General features: G+C 42.1%; 1 pseudogene; it reads right to left on the reverse strand.

Moving 5' to 3' along the window:
* Positions 1–402: 402 nt before the first annotated feature.
* Positions 403–578, reverse strand: LOC149455155 (U2 spliceosomal RNA; annotated as a pseudogene).
* Between the last annotated feature and the right edge of the window lie 18049 nt (positions 579–18627).

Genomic DNA, 18627 nt, shown 5'->3' on the forward strand with positions numbered 1-18627 from the left:
CACACATAAGTAAAAGTGACAAACGTGGGGGGAGAAAAAATAAATAAATAATTAAATAATCTATAAAAATAATAAAAAAGTGGTCGTGCCCAAATTGTGCACTGACCAGGCCCTGAGGCCTGTGGCAAAAAAATTGCCCAGGGCTTGGCCAAAAGGCCCGGTCCCAGAGGCGCAGTGCAAAAAGTGTTTTAAACGCGGTGACCATGTGCTCATTCACAACGTGGGGTCCCACACCCAAGTGCTACTCAGAGCACCCCTGAGGCAACTACTCAGGGGGCACCGTGTTTGCGGACTTTCTGCCTCCTCAGCCCCTGGCCAGACCAAGGTAGATCCGTTCAAATCAGGAGGTACTGGGTCCTTCCAGTTTTCTCAGGGGAATTACTCCCAGGGCCCCAGCTTAACGTGTGGTGCTCCCCGGTTTCTGTCCCCCGATACTAGCCTTCCAGACCCCCATCATACCAGTGAGGGTACTATACAACAGCCATCCCCGCAAAGCTAGAATGGCCGGGAGCACCCCCACTGGACACTGATAAGAACAGATACTACACTTGATCTTAGCCAAAAGGCCGAGAGAAGAGAACCTTGCTGGCCAAAGTTTATGTGTCCGAAGGGGATATTCCTCGACGGAGGAGCTTCACGCTACGGCCAGTTAGGAGATCAGCCTGGACCTATGCTGTAGAGGTCCATCAAAGGGAGACCCCGACAGCGGAGTGGAGCGGTCGAGTGATCATGGCCCGGATGGGGGTGAACTGCAAGACCCTGACTCCAAGACAACAGAAGTTGCTGGAAGACATCGTTTGGGAATTTCAGGAGGCCTTCTCGAGACTTGATAAGGACTTCGGGTGTGCCTCCACCATCGAACACGAACTCCCCACCGGCAATGCTGCACTGATCAGGGAACGTTACCGGCAAATCCCGCCTAAAATGTACCAGGAGGTGAAGGATATGGTGGCCAGCATGTTGGAAAACCAGGTGATCCAGGAGAGTCAAAGGTCTTGGGCTGCTCCAGTAGTCTTGGTGCGGAAGAAAGATGGGAGTCTCCGTTTCTGTGTGGATTATCGGAAACCTGAATGCCCAGACCTTCCGGGATGCCTACCCCCTTCCGCGGATTGAGGAGTCGTCCGCCCTGAGTCATGCGAAGTTCTTCTCGATTCTTGACCTGGCCTGTGGGTATTGGCAGGTACCGGTGGCCAAGAAGGACAAAGCGAAGACGGCCTTCATCCTACCTATGGTACTCTACGAGTTCAACCGGATGCCATTCGGCCTGTCCAATGCCCCGGGAACATTCCAGCGGTTGATGGAGCACTGTCTGGAAGATCTCAACTTCAAGTCGGTATTGATATACCTGGACGACGTAGTAGTGTTTGGGGCCTCTTTTGAGGATCACCTCCGGAAACTGTGACAGGTCTTAGGACGGCTGCAAGACCATGGGCTCAAAATCAAGCCCAAGAAGTGCCAACTGTATCGACAGCAGATAGAGTATTTGGGACATTTGGTCACCCAGGAGGAGGTAAAGCCAACCCCCGACAAGGTGGAGGCCGTCCAGAAGTGGCCCCAGCCGAGTACACTACGAGAGGTGTGGGCATTCATTAGACTGGCCAACTACTACAGGAGGTTTATACTCAAGTTTGCTCATTTGGTGCGCCCGTTAAATGAGTTATTAAGGGGCACTGCAGGGGACCCGAAAAATCGTCCCATCGAGTGGGGACCCCAGCAACAAAGGGCCTTTGAAGAAGTGAAGGGGGCACTGATTAGTGCCCTGATTCTGGCTTATGCGCGGTTCGACACCCCATTCCTGCTGTACACTGACGGAAGTCTACATGGTCTGGGGGCTGTGTTATCCCAAGTCCAGGATGGACGTGAGAGAGTCATTGCCTATGGCAGCCGGTCTCTGAGTGAGTCAGAGCGCAACCCTGACAACTATAGCTCCTTTAAATTGGAACTACTGGCACTGGTGTGGGCCATGACCGAAAAGTTTGCAGAGTACCTGACTGGTGCAGAGGTGACCGTGATGACGGACAACAACCGGGTAGCACATCTGGAAAATGCCAAACTCGGTGCGCTTGAGCAGAGGTGGTTGGCTCGCCTTTGTAAGTACCAATACCGCATCAAGTTCCGGTCAGGTAGGGAGAACGGCAACGCTGACGCACTCTCCCGAGTCTCTGTAGGGTTGTCGGCTCAGAGTGTCAATGAGGAGCTAGAGGACACTGAAACTCGATTCCCCATGTTCCAGGACGTGGCACACTCAAGTGGGGTGGCTTCCGGGATGCCAATGGTGCTGGGAAAGACATTGGTTGATTGGGAGAGGGTCCAGAATAGCTGCCCGGACCTGTGGAAAGTGAAAGAATGGGTCCGGACCAAGATCTGACCTCGGTCAGAAGAGCGGGCTCGTCTGACTCCCGAGGGCCAAAAGTTGTTAAGGCAGTGGGATAAGCTGACTGTTACCCAGGGCCTCCTGTGTCGGACCATATACTTGCAGTCAGAGTTGCATTACCGGTGACAGATTGTCATCCCCATGTCATTGGGACCGGAGGCTGCCCGGGAAGCCCATGAGAGGGGTGCCCATTTTGGGAGCGATTAAACGTTCAAGTGGCTCCAACGGCTTGTGTACTGTACAGATTTGGCAGACATGGTGCCTGAGGCATGTCTTAAGTGTCGGCCCTGCGGGCTGAGTAAGAGTACTGAACAGTGGGCTCCCATCCAGGCCATCCAGACATCAGCACCCCTAGAGCTCCTTATGATCGATTATGTACAGATTGGGTACTCTACCTCGGGACACTTGTACTGTCTAGTCATGACAGATAATTTCACAATGTATGTGGTGGCTGTACCCACCAGAAATCAGACGGCAGAGTTGGCCGCTGAAGCAGTCTGCACTTTATACAGGTGTTCGGGTGTTCACAGAGAATACATTCGGACCAGGGGGCATGTTTTCAGGGTACTCTAATGAACGAGTTATACCAACTGTATGGGATCGAACGTTCCCGCACCACCCCGTATCACCCCCGGGGAAACGGGGCGTGCGAGCGATTCAACCGCACCTTGCTCCAGATGCTGTGGACTCTGGAGGACCGCCAAAAGGCTCGGTGGCCCGCATACCTACCTGAACTGATGTGGGCCTATAATAACAGGGTACACAGTACCACCAGATACTCCCCACATATGCTCATGTTTGGGAGAGCCGGACGGGAGATTGAAGATCTCCGCATGCCCGATCCGATGGAGCCACCACCGAGAAATACTACCACATGGGTGCAAGAGCACCACCGCCAGCTGAGAGCGATCCACAAGGTTGTGGACGAGCACCTTAGGCAAGTTGTATACAAGACCAGTGCTGAAGGAGGGGTATGCCCCGGGTGATCGAGTTATAGTCAAAGCCAAGCGGCCGTCTGGAAAGTTGGATGGGTGGTGGGAGGCGGTCCCATACACGGTGAAGAGGAGGGTAGACCCTGCCATCCCAGTCTATGAGGTAGAGCCAATAGGGACTGGGGGGCCCTCATGAAACGTGCACCGTAATATGTTGAGGCATTGTAATTTTGATGAACCAGTGTGCGTGGAGGGGATGGCTCCTCCTGCTCAGAGTACAGAGGAAATCCCCTTAGAGGAGGGGGAGGAATGGTGGGTTGTCCCTGCCCCGGTACCCACAGAGGCTCCAACCATAGCAAGTTTGCCACCAAAGGAAAGTGTTGAGCAGTCAGCAGCTCCTCTCCCATTAAATGTGCCTGACGTCCCCAGTGCTTCTGAGCCTGTCACTCTACGAAGGTCAACAAGGCCCAATGCTGGTGTGCCCCCACAGCGCTATGCCCAGAATGAGTTTGTAAGGGGAGGGTTGCCGAGGACGACAACCTCTAGTGGGGTGGCATGTGAGATGGGGAAACAGTTCTCATTGTTTGAACACTGTTTGTGTGCAGTAAATTATTGTGTGGAGTAAATTAAATGTTCTGGAGTGACATTCTGTGGTTTAGCCACAAGATGCCACTGTTTTCCTAACACAGCCTCAGACTGCATAGATATATCTATATTCATGAAGAGGTGGGGTTTTTCACACAGAGTTTATAGAACAGGAAGGAGAGAGACAGCAGCCATGTTTTAGAGGATGGTGAATGCAGGAGCCGTGTGAGCAGAGAATCTGATGGCATCCAGGTGTGAGAACATCCCTCAGTAGCCAGAGCTGCAGCTAAGTGAAGCTGATCATGTCCAAGACCCTGATCCTGTTCAGAGAAAGGAAGATTGCTGCCAGGAATGCTGATGAGAGCAGAGGAACAAAGCAACATACACTGCGATACCGCATGCTTGTTGGAGAGACATTTGTTCTGTTCAGAGTCACCAGCGGATACAAAGCAGACCCAGGTCGGTAAGATCATGCATGCACCTCATTTCAGTGTTGGCGCCTAGAGACTGAGTCCAGGCCTATAGTTAGTTAGTTAGGGTCTCTGTTTGTGTTAGGCCACAAGTGTTATTACTGATCATTGGAAGGACTCCATAACTTAAAGTGACATTTCACATTGGAGAGCTGATAACATCCCACAAACTCAAGCCAGATTGGCGTTTTGCTCAGAAGGAATACTCAGGCATGTGCTACAGGACCAGTTATGGGAGGGGGAATACTGTAGATTTGTGTAAGATTGTAAGCTGTTGTGCTACACCGCAGGCTAGCCCATACCATACACCCATACACTGATTCTTGCTCTTTTAGGGTAATAACAGGTAAGGTGTGGCAGCTTAGTTGTGCCCGCTAGTAGGTAAATTACTACACCTTCTACCTTCATCCATCAGGGGGCACCATGCTGTGCAGCACAAGGGTCTCAGCCTTTGGGCTGGGTGTATGTAAATTTATTGTATGTTCTCAGCATATGTGGTTGTGTTTATTTGTCACATCTAAGTAAAATTCTGTTGTGACAAAAGCTGGTGTTGGGGTTGCTTTCCTCGTTCATGACTTCACTGTATCCTGGGGAGCCCACCCCGGTACACGGCTTACAACAGCTCTGGTGAGAACCATGCATTGGTTTGTGTTCAGTCTGTCTCTATGTCAGTGTTGTCAAGTTTAGGTTAATTTACATGGCTCTGACCCTCTGCATCTCTTTAGATTACCTGTTGGTTAATAATTGTGATTCTGTCTATGCTTTCCCATAAAAATACTCTTGAAGTCCAGTCCTGATATCTGTAAAGTTGACCTGTACACTCAATAAAGCACAACAACATAAATAGTCTAAACTAAATGTGGGATTATTTATCAATATTTTCACCCAGGATCCACAATTTTTTTCACCTGAATTCTATGTAAAAAAATGTGTGATTATTGGGTAAATGTATGAATCTGGATGAAAACATTGATAAAAGTGTTTTTAAACACGTGTTTAAAGAAGGTATGTCTATACATCCTCTCAAGCAAGCTCCACAGAAGGCATATCTCCTCAGCAGCTAGTAATGGCTTGAGTTAGGAAACTAATTGGCCATACCCTCTGTTAGAATATATCCATAGTTTATTACACATTGATACAACATAAATGTTTTTCACAATTCCTTTTAACAGTTCTATTTACAATGCTGTTTGGGGGGATTTTTTTATTTTTTCTCTGCCTTAAAGGATAAGCTCACCTTTCATAACGTGTTACATGTTACACCCATATTCAGAGTGTAACATGTAACATGTTATGATCAGACCCTCCCCCCCCAATCCACTGCTTTGACAGCTAGCGGGGGATCGTCTCCCCCCCTCGCTAGGTGTAAATTTTTTTAAAACATTGTTGCGCAGGGCTCCGCCCTGCCACGTCACTCATTCACTATACTTAAAATATATAAATAAGCGAGCGCCTTCCAAAGCAACAGCAGCTGTACACCAAAGGCACCATATAAGACCTCCCAACAGACAGTGTATAAAAAAGGTGCAGCGCTAATATACAGTTGTGTCCAAAATTATTCAACCCCCACTGAAATTGAGTGTTTTGGCCAGTTTGACATTGCTTTTGATCATTCAGTCATCTTGCTTACATTTACATTAAAGAGGCACTTGTAGGTCAGACAAATATAACATAACAGTTATAATGAAATAACCACAAATGTCTTTTCTGTGCTCACAGCATTATCAGTTTTATTCAACCCCCAAGTGACATTCAATCTTAGTACTTAGTACAGCATCCTTTTACAGTTATAACAGCTTTTAAACGTGAAGCATAGCTTGACACAAGTGTCTTGCAGCGATCTACGGGTATCTTCGCCCATTCTTCATGGGCAAAGGCCTCCAGTTCAGTCACATTCTTAGGCTTGCGCACTGCAACTGCTTTCTTTAAGTCCCACCAGAGGTTCTCAATCGGATTTAAGTCTGGTGACTGCGATGGCCACTCCAAAATGTTCCAGCCTTTCCTCTGCAACCATGCTCTAGTGGACTTGGAGGTATGCTTGGGATCATTGTCCTGTTGAAAGGTCCAACGTCTCCCAAGCCTCAGGTGTGTGACGGACTGCATCACGTTTCCATCCAATATCTCCTGGTACTGAAGAGAATTCATGGTACCTTGCACACGCTGAAGCTTCCCTGTACCTGCAGAAGCAAAACAGCCCCAAAGCATGATTGACCCTCCACCATGCTTCACAGTAGGCAAGGTGTTCTTTTCATCATAGGCCTTGTTCTTCCTCCTCCAAACATAGCGTTGATCCATGGGCCCAAACAGTTCTAATTTTGTTTCATCAGTCCACAGAACACTATCCCACAACTTTTGTGGTTTGTCCACATGGCTTTTGGCATACTGCAGTCGACTCTTCTTATTCTTTGGAGACAGCAAGGGGGTACGCCTGGGAGTTCTGGCACGGAGGCCTTCATTACGCAGTGTGCGTCTTATTGTCTGGGCTGAAACTTCTGTACCCACATCTGACAAATCTTTTCTCAGTTCCTCAGCAGTCACACGGGGACTTCTCTCCACTCTACGCTTCAGGTAGCGCACAGCAGTCGAAGTCAGCATCTTCTTTCTGCCATGACCAGGTAGCGTTTCAACAGTGCCCTTTGCCTTGAATTTGCGAATGATGCTTCCTAAGGTGTCTCTTGGTATGTTTAACATCTTTGCAATCTTCTTATAGCCATTGCCCTTCCTGTGAAGAGAAATCACCTCTTCTCTTGTCTTCCTGGACCATTCTCTTGCCTTCACCATGTTTGTAACCACACCAGTAAATGTCTAGAAGGAGCTGAGTATCACAGTCATTTTAAAGCTGCCTAATTGGTGCTTATTATGCTTGATTGCTGCTCGGTGACATCCACAGGTGTTTTCAATACCTGATGGAAAGCACCTGTATGAACCTCTGTTCTTCAGAGTGGTAGTCTTTAAGGGGTTGAATAATTGTGGCAATGAAGAAACCACATAAGAACCATTTACTACTGTATTACATAAACAATTGATGTCATTTTAGTTGCATTTGGGTAGTTACAACGTCCTTGTAGGATTTGATTCTGAATACAATTCCAAATGTACACTATAGTCCCTAAACCCCTTTACAGCATTGGGGGTTGAATAATTTTGGACACAACTGTACAAGTAGATGAAGATACATATTACATATGCAAACTCATATAAAAGTTCAAAGTGACATAGTGCATACAGGTATGAAACACTACTTTGTGTCTGGTAGAACGTGAGGAAAGGATTATTGTATCCAAACGAAAGTTCAATGTGAGGATGTGAATAAATATTCAAACACTCTGATGCTTTCCAGGCCACACCGACTGTGTATACGGTGAAAAAATGGGGGTACAAATTGCGCACTCACCAAATGCGCAACCTTTATGCGCTTTTCTCTAACATATAAGACCTCCAATCCCTCATCCAGGGTCTGGTCAGATCTGGACAGATCTGGTCAGGTCCCCTTCTTAGTCCAAACACCTTGCAATTATCATCATCAAAGGAGAAGGCTAATTGCAAGGTGTTTGAACTAAGAAGGGGACCTGACCAGATCTGACCAGACCCTGGATGAGGGATTGGAGGTCTTATATGTTAGAGAAAAGCGCATAAAGGTTGCGCATTTGGTGAGTGCGCAATTTGTACCCCCATTTTTTCACCGTATACACAGTCGGTGTGGCCTGGAAAGCATCAGAGTGTTTGAATATTTATTCACATCCTCACATTGAACTTTCGTTTGGATACAATAATCCTTTCCTCACGTTCTACCAGACACAAAGTAGTGTTTCATACCTGTATGCACTATGTCACTTTGAACTTTTATATGAGTTTGCATATGTAATATGTATCTTCATCTACTTGTTTATTAGCGCTGCACCTTTTTTATACACTCATTCACTATGTTCTGTGAATGAGAAACTACAAGTCCTTAGTGGCTGTCGGCTTTTAGTTCTCATCCGGTATTGGCAAGCAGAAATACTAACAGGTTTGCAAGGAACTTGCAAGGCATCAGCGATCTGGTGGATCTTTAGTGGCCCCTGCAACAAACATTTTTCTAAAAAGCACATTTTTTTACCTGCAAAACAAATGTGCATTTATTATTTTTTGTATAAAGGGGAACTTATCAAACGTATCCGTTAATGTAGCAATGAAAGGTGTCAGTATGTGTAAAATATACTTTTTTTTTACTTATGCATATAAATCTTAATTAATTTATTACTATACATATGAGCTTTTTCCTAAAGTTTGTGCAGTAATGATGTAAACATACAAAAGCCCATAGCAGCTAAATTTAAATACATATTTTGTTTTATTTATCTAATTACAGTTAACTGAAATAAGCCTGCTGGCACTAATCTCTGTTGCTTTGTTTCTGCCAGAATAGCAGATCATATGCTATGTGCATTTTTATCCCTGTTCCATTTGTATTTATGGCCCATTAATGCATCTTACTTGTCTTTATCTATTTGCTATCTCTCTCTGACATTCACTATGTATGCCCATTGTGAAAACATGCAGACAGTTTTCAAGATGTACGATTCTAGCTTTAATATATTATTTAACACCATTATTTAAATGGGTTTGTGGTCTGTGTAGGTGACTCTGTGGTTCATTGTTTCACTCTGTTTACTTGTGTTGTGGTTTCAGTCACTGCTGATATCTCAGGTTTGGGTCCAAAGCTGCAGAATGCTGCGGTTTCCAAGTGAACACCCAGCGTGTATCACTTCACCGCAGAGATAATGTTGGCTGAGCACTAAATTGATCCAAAATGGGTTTCGGGAGTTTGCAAATCAGGAACCACAGCCTGATTAACCTCCCACAACCAACAATATATATTTCTTAAACTGCCACTAATGGGAATCAATATAATGGCTTAAATTGCAGAACACGACCCATAAGACCCCATACTAATGAAAGCCTTTTCCATTCAGCACTACGGAGAGGGGATGAATTTCAAATGTGTCCGATGTTGTTTCTTTAATGCATTCTCATGTTGCCTAATTTTCTTTTTAAAACCTCCCATTTTCTGCACCATTCCATTACGAAAGAATGAATCAATTTAATCCATGGAACATTTTCCTGCCAAAAGGCTAATTAAAATTTTATGGCAAAAGAAACCACATTTTTAATCTGTTCAGCTTCTCTAATGGGTTGATGTGTGTATATATAGAAGACGGCATGTGGCATAAACATGCCAAAACAGAATCTCACGTTTCTTCCTAACCAACTGAATACTGGACAGATTTTCAGATTATTTGATGATTGGATGATTACACAAATCTGCAATTAACCTTATCACATAATATTGCCTTGTTTAAATGTACTTATTTATTTCAATATTCATTTAACTCCACAGCATACTATATAGAGCTTCATAATATGGTTCTGTAACCCCGTCTTATAATATATAGGCGCAGTTGTCATAAAAGTTCTTTTGTTAAAGAGCAACGCCATGCAGCAAGTAAAATCAGTATATTTCTAGCTCTATCAATGCAACATTATATACACAATACCAATGTGCCAATATAAAGCCAATGCTTTTTTTTTTTACTTTCACCAACCATTCACTGCTAATGAATCTATCACTGTCATGTAAAATGTGTGCCAGTAAATGTCCAATTCACAGATTTATAAATATACCCCATGTTTTTGTGACAACTGTTCAATAGAATGTTCAATTTCACTTTGGAGAGATTTGTGTTCATTCCCTGTTGTGCCTAAAGGACAGAAGGTAAAAGGAAATCTCCCCAAGAGAACACTGATTTCAGAAAAACAAACCATTCCCTATTAAAGTAAAAGAAAGGTTTGGGCTGTAGACAATCTATCTATATATTTTATTTTTTTTCTGTCTGTTTACTGTTGGGAAGTTTTCCCTTTACTTTATGTCCAGGAGAAATAACAGGAACCAAGAAAAATATCTTCAAAGTGAGGGGAAACCCTCTCTTAAGCTGGCTATACATGGACAGTGTTTTTCAAATTCAAACAGCAGACTGGAAAAAAAAACTGATAGATTTTCGCATCTAAACAAGTAATGTGGATATGGGGTTTTCCCTTGCCATGCTATTATATTCTGACAGTTGGGACCCCCCCACACCATCCCATCATTGGCTGCATTATCTGATCAAATGTTAGTTTTCCAGTAGGACTGTTCAACAGAAGCTGGTCTAACGACCGGCCTCTGTTGAACTAGGGGGGATACACACACATCCAAGTTCAGCAGTTTCCTGCTGAACTGGCCAAATTCCAATACATGTATACCCAGCTTTAGACCTGTTCACCAAAACAGCTTTCCTCACTGGAAGATTTAATCTCAGTTTTTGTTCTGTAAAATTTTGGATTTCCCATTACTTTCTGTCTAGGTGGCAATGGTCCTCAGAACAAATACATATGGTAAATCTACCCAGTGGAGACACAGACAGCAATAAAAACCTGATGGTGGTTCTAACCCTTCCCTCTATCCAAAACTAAAAAAAGTGCCTAAACATATACTTTAAGCCAGCGGGTAAGCATAATAACCAAGTATCAAGCTTTACAAATGTAGTTCAGCGATTGCAGCACCATCAGAAAGGTGCTAACCTGTTCAACTGAAAATGCTAGTTGCATGACAGATATGCTGATCTACTGCATTTATATATTTTCTGTGAGTGCATACTTGTTCTAAATCAGTGCTAAACTATTGAAGCCAGTGGGTGAGCATGACATCACTGAATTTATTTTACAATTGTACATTGTTTGAAAATAAAATACGTTTTTAGCACAAAAATGTTTTAATATTGGAGTGCCAAAGACTTACATAAAACTGCAATTAGTGAAAGTTTTGAACAGTGCTATCCTAAAAAAGGTTTGATCACTATCCAGTAAAAGGCCATTTTCAGCACTGCTTTGTAACTGTTGGCAATTTGCAGATAAAACTAATTCTAGCAATATTTCTAATTCAGTAACTGGGATCGCTGTGCCATTTATAGACCAAAGGAAGTGGGAAATGACAAAGTAATTAGTAAAAGTACATCAAACAATTAATCTTTAAAAAAATCAATTTCTGACTACTTTGTACAGACCAATGCACATAAATAAGAATGATGCACAGAACAACATAAAAGAGACTAGTTTGCCAAGAATAAAATTGACTTATTTCCTAATAGAGGAAGCCATGATTCAGAGGAGGTGTAGTAGCAGTAGGTGTTAATACTCGGAGGATGCATGTCCTAGATGTAATGAGAATGTTACACATGCAGCCAGAATATGTAAAAAAGCCCATGTTTGTTAATTAAAATATTGCCTAACATATTAAAAACAAATTTCTAAGCAGATAATACTGGGTTGTATATCAAATGTTCATTTATGTGCATGCTTCTAAAGCTATGGACATTTTAATTTACATTTATTATGTCAAATACCATCATGAATTAAAACATTTAGAACTGTATTATTATAAATGTACAATTTTATACTTTTTATTTTATGTATAAACCATAAAGGATAAAAAAAAGTATTCAAATAGGCAAAATCTGTAACTTTGGAAAATAACTCCATCTACACATGGATTGTCTGGAGCTGAAGGCAACATGAATACATTTTGGTTACAGACGGGTCAACACAGTAAAGATACAAGTGAATCTAGCATGTCCAGGTTGCTAAGTTAACGTATGTTTACAGTTTTTGTCCCAAAGTTATTATCTGTTTTTCCAGCAACTAATAAACTAATGTTTTCTTTCTTAGCTTTGTTTTCTTTAGCTACCAACGGCAATGTAGAAAATCCTTTTATGGAAAAGTTTAGGCTGATTTGCAATGGGCATGATCTTTCAACCTCCACTCTTACAGCTCTGCTTTTATGGCTCTTACACCAGCCTTAAAAGATGATTTGAGACTGCTAGAGGTTTTGGCATTATCTGTGCAGGTTACCTTTGGGAACAGAAACCTGCTGAAATCCATGGAGAGCTAATGCAGGCAATCCAAATCAATTGAAAATTTTAAATCTCAAAGTATAGGAAAATAAAATGTTACACTTTATAGGTAAACATTTATACATTAATGGGAACCCATGCTTTGACCACAAAGGACAAAGCAACATATTTACTTTGATGCATGTATCCCAACTCTCCATTTTCCTACTTCACCTCTACTTTTATCCAAGAGAAAAAAAATACCTTGGTTGTGGGTATTGAAGGCATGTGACTCTACCTTTATTTACATGATATATGGCTGTATGCCTGAGACAGTCAATCACCAGAACTGTCATGTGATGCAGGGAGAGTGTCCTTAATAAACTCCGAACAGAGTGATATGCATAAAAAAAATGTTTGATTGTTTGCTTTTTTCTATACTCCATCCGTTGCCTTTATTTGCACCTAGTTAAGAATAACATGGCTGTGCAGCCTCCTGGAATATCCTGCAGGAGCAGAGAAAGAGCAGAGAAAGAAAGTGACCGGAGCGAAGGACCTTGAGGTGTGCCATTGAGAGCCAAAGTGTAAGAACCTGGAAGAGACAGCATGCTTCCAATAACATAGGAAGAGAATATTGTGGTGCAAGACCTGGCCTGTGGTAGCAAATCAGCAGATCACAGGAGGACAACGCTGGGCAGGTGAGTAAGTTTTGTGAAGAAAGCCCTGCATAAAAGGAAAGAAAGGATAAGAAAAAAAGCAGGGGGTGTATATAAACACTAACTCTAGCAAATGTCAAAAGCTCTCCAATCTAATGAACATTGGCAGTCAAGAGTGTCAGCAAAGCTGAAAGGGCATCATTAGTAAGTTTTGATGAAAAACCCCAAACTGGCTATGGTCCTATTGATTTCTGAGTCTATAAGTTCATCCATTGAGTCCTGACATAACCAGTAATTCTCTTGAGTGCTCTTTTTCTGAATAGATTATTAGTCACCTCTCTTGTTCAGATTCTACAGTTTATGTATAGTATACTTATAGGACAATAGGACATACCGCTTATCAGTTTTCAAGCTTCCAAGACGTGGTAGAAGTTGATAGGTTGGGAAAAGGTTGTATCCTTACACAACACAATGGGGTTGATTTACTAAAACTGGAGAGTGCAAAATCTGATGAAGCTGTGCATGGTAGCCAATCAGCTAATAACTTCACCTTGTTCAATTAAGCACTGAAAGCTGATTGGTTTCTAGCAAGAGCTGCACCATATTTTGCAGCCTCCAGTTTTAGTAAATAAATCCCAAAGTCACATAAGGCTTTAGGAAAAATGGCAAATATAAATCATATAGTATACTCTTACATTTTTGTTATGTTCACCTTCCAGAGAGTATGTTCCTTTTTTCAGACATGGCAATCATACCTTTCAAAGATAAATCTAATTGTTAACAAAAAAAGGATATCATGGAAACAGAGGTCACGTGAGTCTTTAATGCAAATTTTCCATGAATGTTTCACCTTTAATTTGGCCTGAAAAAAGTTACTATGAAAACTGTTAAATCCCCCAGGAATTTTAGATGTGAATTTGCATGAGACTTTGTCACCTACTTTCACAAATGTGAGGATATATGTTATTCATTAAAAATCTTATTAATTTGCTAAAAATGATAGAATATTTTACCATTGAAATGCTTATGAATAATGTAAATAGCTATTTTTATGAAAATTCCAAGATCACTTTCTAAAAGGAAACCTAAATACCTTAAGTGACTTTAAATTATTAGTGCTTGACTAGTTTGCTAGTTTCTTATATCATTGTACTAAACTTTCACAATGTTACTATAACACTTCTTTTCAGCCAATAAAGAACCAGTAAACCTAAATAAGCTAAAACTTGCAGGGAACTGAAGATTTAAAAAAACTGTGAGCATAATATTTTTTTTTCTGCAAAGAGTTGAATTGTTAAATCTGAACTCAGCTAAACAGACAGGTGAAATTATTTATATATATATATATATATATATATATATATATATATATATATATATATATATATTTATATATATATCTCAAAACCCCTGTAGAGGCAATCAGTGTGTAAGTCCTAAAGTCTTTTCACATTAACGCCCCGCAGCTGGGCACACATGCAAGTTATCTCCCTCTTGGCTCAAGAAGCAGGCTAGGGTGTTGGTTTTTGTTGTTTTATTAAAGGCAGAAGTTGGATGGAGATTGGAGAACACTCCAGTAACTTGCTATAATGAACTTTAAGGACACTGAAGTTGCTTCTTGAAACTTGGAACCCGTATAACACTAAACACTGTCCCTGTAGAGCCGATAGCAGACACATTCTGCTCATGAGGATGGGCCTTCATCAGTGAACAGTCCAAGCAAACAGCCTCCCTCCCCGAGGGAATGGATAAGCTTTGCTCTTCTGGACAGGCTTCTTAGCAAACACCAAGCTGACCTTCTAGCACACACAAGAGGGTTGGTAGCACTCAGTCTCTAAGATCTTTCCCTGTCTGTACTCACAGAACACCTCAAGATAAATGCTCACTTCCTACTAATATCCTGCAGGCAGCTTCTGCAAGTGACACCAGACTAGATCCCTAGATCCTCTGACAACAGCCCATTCAGTCAGCCTTCAGTATCAAACAGTGACTTTAAGCCTTCCAGTCTCCCAACTGGGGTCTCCACTCGAAAAGCACATGGCAGGATTGCCTGGAAGGGCAGATGAGCCCCCCAGGCGATGACCTCCTCTTAGAAAGAAGACGACCAGGCTGCTCCCTGCTCCAGAGTATTTATGCTTTCTCCCAGCATCCTCTAGGCTGTCCCTCCTAGAGATTTGCTTGGGCTACATAAATATTAAGCTGCTGATTAATATGCTTCCATTTCTATTTTCAAGAACTTCTCCAAGGGAACAAGGGGAAACAAACAATCATGCAGCCCCTGGAACACAGACCAGATCAAATTAATCATACCCAGCTCAACTGCTATTAGCGAGCTCAACTAAATTTACCTAACAGAATAAATTAACCCCATTGACTACAATGGGCCCAAATTAAATTTACCTGTCAGGAATGGACTTGCCAATAGTGGTGGGACTCACCTGCCTTGTGGGCTGCAGTACCAGGGCTGGCCAGCGGGTGCTCTCAACAACCAGAGGTTCACTTCGGCAATTAGCCATCACCTGGGGCTGATTGCAGGTGTATTTAAGGGATGGCCAGACCTGCAGTCTGTGCCTTGGTGTGTGTTTTTCCATGGGCCCTTGTACCTTGTAACCTGCGTTCCTGTTTCTGCCTGACTTGTTGCCGACCCTGCCTGATCCTGACCTCTGCTGACTTCTCCTGTTTTATCCCTGGCTTGTGACCCTGACCATTCTCTCCGCCTGCTCCTCCTGTACCTACCTGCCCGATAGTTATTGACCCGGCCCGCCTGATTACGTTGTGCTCTATATGTGTATGTACCTGTGTATCTATACCAGTTTAGGTTTGGATTTGTTTCACCTTGTTGTATGTATTTGTGTTAGCTTGGGGTTTGGTGCACTGCGTTTATGTTTGTATTCTTAGTCTTAATAAATTGTCTTGTTTATACCATATCTGGAGTCCGTGTTTCCCTGTGTCAGTACACACATCTCTGGTCACACCCGCATCCCTGACATTACCTCTCCTAGCACCTAACCAGGAGGATGCTACATATATATATATATATATATATATATATATATATATATACACAGTGCTCAGCATAAATGAGTACACCCCAACAGATTTGTCAAAAAACCTTTACATTCCTTTCAGTATCAACATTTTCTATGGGACACTGTACTACAAAATACTCCCACAAATGTGCGCCATTGATTGCAAACAATATTTGTTAATTTGCACACACAAAAAATTATTTTTCCTAACAAATTCATTCAAGACCATATTGCAAAAATTAATACATCCCAATGAACATCTTAGGAGTAAAGCTATATTTTAGAAATCCTAATTAACAAGAATTAAACTACAGGTGAGTCTAATAATAAAATATATTTTAAACAGTTGATTATAAAAGGGCATTACTCAACAAAGAAAACCCCTTCCCATTTCATGCTGTCAGCAATGGCACCACATGGAAGAGAAATGTCACAACGCCTGTGAAAGAAAATGTTTTCTTTACACAAGAAAGGTGAAAGCTACAAGAGGATCAGCAAAGATTTACTTATCAGTCAGAATACTGCAGTAAATGTGATACAAAAATTTAACAAAGATGATACTGCAACCATCTCACAGATACGTCCAGGCTGTCCACGGAAGTTTACACATTGACAGGAGCATCTCTGATGAGAAGGGTTGAAGAAAATCGCCAAGCAAGTTCACTGCAGTTAGCTAAAGAAGTAGAAAGCCAAACTGGGGTGATTGTTTCCTGTGACACAATATGGCATACACTGAAGAGGAATGGCATGCATGGGTATAGTCCATGAAGGAAACCTCTCCTAAAGTCCATACAAAAAAGCCCTCTTAGGGCCCATGCTGAAAAAGAAGACTACTGGGATTCTGTACTCTGGAGTGATGAGACCAAGATAATGTTTTTGGAAACGATGGCTTTTACACTGTATGGCGTTGCAAAGGTGAGTAGTACAAAGAAAAATGCATGGTGCCTACAGTGAAACATGGTGGTGGCAGTATCCTTCTGTGGGTTGCATGAGTGCTGCTGGTGTTGAGGAACTGCATTTCATTGATGGTATCATGAATTCACAGATGAATTGACAGAGAAGATGCTACCATCACTCCATGCCCTTGGTTTTCGTGCACTTTTCCAACATGGCAATGATCCAAAAAACATCTAAGGCCACTGTTGCATTTCTGAAGAAGAACAGGGTGAAAGTGATTCAGTGGTTAAGTATGTCTCCTAATCTTAACCCAATCAAACACTTACTGTATGAGGAATTCTGAAGAGACAAGTTGAACATCACTCTCCTTCAAGTATCCAGGCTTTAAAAGAAGTTGTTCTTGAAGAATGGGAAAAGATAGATGTTGCAATATGTCGCCAACTTGTTCATTCCATGCCTAGAAGATTTGGTGCTGTCCATACAAATCATGGAGGTCATACAAAATACTAGATGTAGTAGTTTTTGTTGTGGAGTGTATTCATTTTTGCATCAACTAATTCGAGCAAAACTGAAGATTTTGTAATCTAAGTTATAACATTAACCTTACTCTCATGTAATGAGTTAAACAAATGTTCTATAAAACAAATTTTTGTCAAAATTTTGGAAATTACTCTTGTGTTCATTGAGACATTGATTAAAATCTTACTTTTCAAAAGGGGTGTACACTCATTTATGTATATATATATATATATATATATATATATATATATATATATACATACACACTATATAATAAACGTTTTGGGGCACTCCTCCAAATCATTGGATTCAGGTGATCCAAACACATCCATGGCCACAGATGTAGTATAACATCAAGCACCTAGGCATGCAGACTGCTTCTACAAACATTTGTGAAAGAATGGGTCACTCTCAGGAGCTCAGTGAATTCGAGAGTGGTACCGTGATAGGTTGCCACCTGTGCAATAAGTCAATCCGTGAAGTTTCCTTCCTACTAATTATTCCACTGTCAACTGTTAGTGGTATTATAACAAAGTGGAAGCTACTGGGAACAACAGCAACTCAGCCAACAAGTGGTAGGCATGTAAAATGACTAAGCGGGGTCAGCACAAAGACCTATCTGCATCAATTTGTTATATACACAGTATAGTTCAGCACATGGGTGATGCCGATTGCCACACCGGAATTGCATCAGCTTCTCTGCATCTGGCACTATCCAGTCTCTACACAAAGACATCTCTGCTCATGGAGCTGACAGTCTATCAGGCTCTGCACATCCCTGCAAACAGCCAAGAGCCTGTGTAAGAATTGTTGTTCTTAGGAGATTATGCTATCAATGGGATTGGTGAGTGGGCGGATGCCCAACCTCTTTCTGCCATCACTCTAGAGACATTGCACCTCAGTATCAGGAGATCTTTGTTTTGAGCAGTACTACAGCCTGTTTAACTTTATTGAATTACCAGTATTTACTACTGTTTATGGGCCCCACCATTGCTAGCAGAAGACAACAGACACCAACATATCAGGAACTTTAAACATCACAGGACTCAAGTTGCAATCTCTAGTAAAATGGATCTCTTCTTGTTATTCAAATTAGAGCACTTACATTTATTTTTATTGGAGTATACTTAAATAATTCTCTGTATCCACCATTGCAGAACTGGTGGCCTAGAGGAGGCCAATAAGTCAACAAGCCTTTTCTTCCCCCTCTTACTGCTGGTGTTGCAGTTTAATAGTTGAAACTTTCTACACATGACTG

The sequence above is a fragment of the Staurois parvus genome, unplaced genomic scaffold (assembly GCF_062004578.1).
Source record: "Staurois parvus isolate SC_StPar_1 unplaced genomic scaffold, SC_StPar_1.0 ptg000402l, whole genome shotgun sequence".
In the NCBI taxonomy this organism is placed as follows: domain Eukaryota; kingdom Metazoa; phylum Chordata; class Amphibia; order Anura; family Ranidae; genus Staurois; species Staurois parvus.